A 2,500-nucleotide genomic window follows, 5' to 3' on the forward strand; every position below is an offset into this window, starting at 1 on the left:
TTTGTCATCACGGAATCGTCAACTTAATTTTAGCCAATAGCACAATCGTCTTTTGTGCCAGAGGGAACGGGCCAGGCCCATAGGTAGGATATTGTCAAGTGGGTTCGTGTTAGCGCCGATGACGGGAAAGTTTAGTGGGTCATAAGACGAGGTGCTCCTACAAGATGTTTTGCAATTGTGTTCAGGTTCAGCGTGGAGGAATTCTAAATTTGACAACTCTTATTGCAATGAAATTCAAAATCCTCACCAACACACTCCTCCCCATCCACCTGTCAACTTTACCTCATAAGTGCCTGGGGCGGATCTAGGGGTGGTTCGGGTGGTTCGGTCGAACCCCCTAAACTGAACGTGAAAACGTATAACAAACGCGTGGTTAAAAAAAAAGTGAATCAACTCAGCTAACAAATACATCTTTTGAAAATGATATTTATTTGTGTCTTGGTAGGCGAAAACAGTAATAAAAACAAGAAAAATTTGTGCCTAGCTGAAAATAGTCTCTAGTACGTCCGCTTGAGCTATAAAATTACTGCCTATTAACGTTTACACGTCCCGCCAAAACTGACAGTTCATGCCAAATCTGCCAATCATTCCAATTCCGGCATTGCGTAAATGATGATGGAATGATGGAACAATGGAGTCTAAAACAAAATCAGCCTTTGCTGAAAACCATTTATTTGAAACCTCCGATAATATCGTACAAAAGAGGTAAATCTCTAAAGGATACGCTTGTTAGATCAAAAATCTAAGTGTAAGGCAATCCATGCGAGGCGACCGCCAAAACCACACTAGGAGTTCGTGCGGGCCTGTCACCCACTTACTCTCTCTTTAGAGCAATTAAACCACTTTAAATTGCCCCTGAAAACGCTAGAAATCGCATTTCAGAGGCCCTCAAATTAAAAATTTTCCGGGAGAGCATGCCCCCGGACCCCCTAGGGGCTACCGTCTTCGGCAGGCGGTTATCCGAGCCCCCCTTCGTCAAACCCTGGATCCGCCCCAGAGTGCTATAATTGAATTTGGTCAGCGGTTGTCCAAAAAGGTAAATAGGGGCGATCTTCACTGATGTTCACCGTTTGGCCGAGGAAAAACTTCGATGTAAGAATGATAATGGCAGAGAAAAGGTAACTTAGATACCTAAACTTCATTTGCACCTTCAGGGATCCAGTGCTTGGGCAGCAGAGATCGTCCTTTTTTTTTGTAAAATCATGGAGCGAAATTCGAACAATGAAGCATTTATCTGTTGCAGGTAAGCCAAGCTGAAGCCGTTAAAAGAGGTTTTATTCCCCCTTCAATTGACCTGTAATGCATTTAAATGTCTTTTTCGTTTTTTTAGGGCTATCTGCGTGCGAGGTTGGTGCAACGCTCCCTGTTAACGAGTCTTAATTCACCGCGCACCGGTGGATCAGTTGGTTGAGCACCGGGCTGTCACGCGGGAGGTCGTGAGTTCAACTCCGGCCGGATCAACACGCAGGGTCTTTAAAAAACTGAGGAGAAAGTGCTGCCTTTGTAATTACATCTGCAAATGGTTAGACTCTCTAGTCTTCTCGGATAAGGACGATAAGCCGGGGGTCCCGTCTCACAACCCTTGCTCATTAACTCTGTGGGACGTTAAACATCCCACACACTATTCGAAAAGAGTAGGGAACAGTGTTCCCGGTGTTGTGGTCTGACCTTCCCAGCATGTGGTCGGCTTGGCAGGAGTAGCTTGAAGGGCTTCTGTGTGAATGAGACCACAAATGTGTATAACAACCAGAAGTCAGGCTACTTAGCCAAGTGCTGGAGCCTCACTCAACGCGAGCCTCACTCAAGCCAAAACTTGCAGATCGCCGAAATTAGGCAAGTTCAGAGAGCTATAAATATTCCATCAAGTTTAGGTTTGAAGTTGATCGGTGTTCGCGTGTCTGATCAGGCTCTATGATAGGGGTGCCTTTAAAGTCTCGCTGGTAGCTTCATTCAATCTCAATGTTAATGAAAGTCATCTTTGTCTATTCAAAAGACATGAAGTAACTGGCCATCGTTTTTGTTTTGTACAGGCTTTGTTACTTCGTGATAAATTGATCTTCAATGTTGGGTGAAATTGAAGCCTCGATATAGGGCGTCAAGAGCGTTCGAGCGGGTGAACCAGAAATGCCTCAAAACTCCAATAATTTAAAAGAGCCGATCAAGTGGATTGTGGTTTTAGCATAAGCACATGCATGAAGGTCTTGCAACACACAAGAAATAGCGAAATTTATTTTTCAAACCGGATCGACCGGACCGCTTTTACAGAGAGAGCCTGTTAACATGCCATTTCAAAGCTAAAAGAGAGTGCATTTATTTCCAAGAAACGACTTTGAAGTCGAAAGACGATAAGCAGCAAAAAAAATCCAGCCGTGTTTTACTCACCGCTTGCGGTTTTATCATTTGTGCAAAAAATAAACACAAACAGTGCATCCAGTTCCTCTCATCTAAATGCAGCTTTTTCTTCAAAATATTCGAATAGACATTTTAGAGCGAAGATAGT

Source organism: Montipora foliosa, chromosome 2, assembly GCF_036669935.1.
Source record: "Montipora foliosa isolate CH-2021 chromosome 2, ASM3666993v2, whole genome shotgun sequence".
NCBI classification, from domain to species: Eukaryota; Metazoa; Cnidaria; class Anthozoa; order Scleractinia; family Acroporidae; genus Montipora; species Montipora foliosa.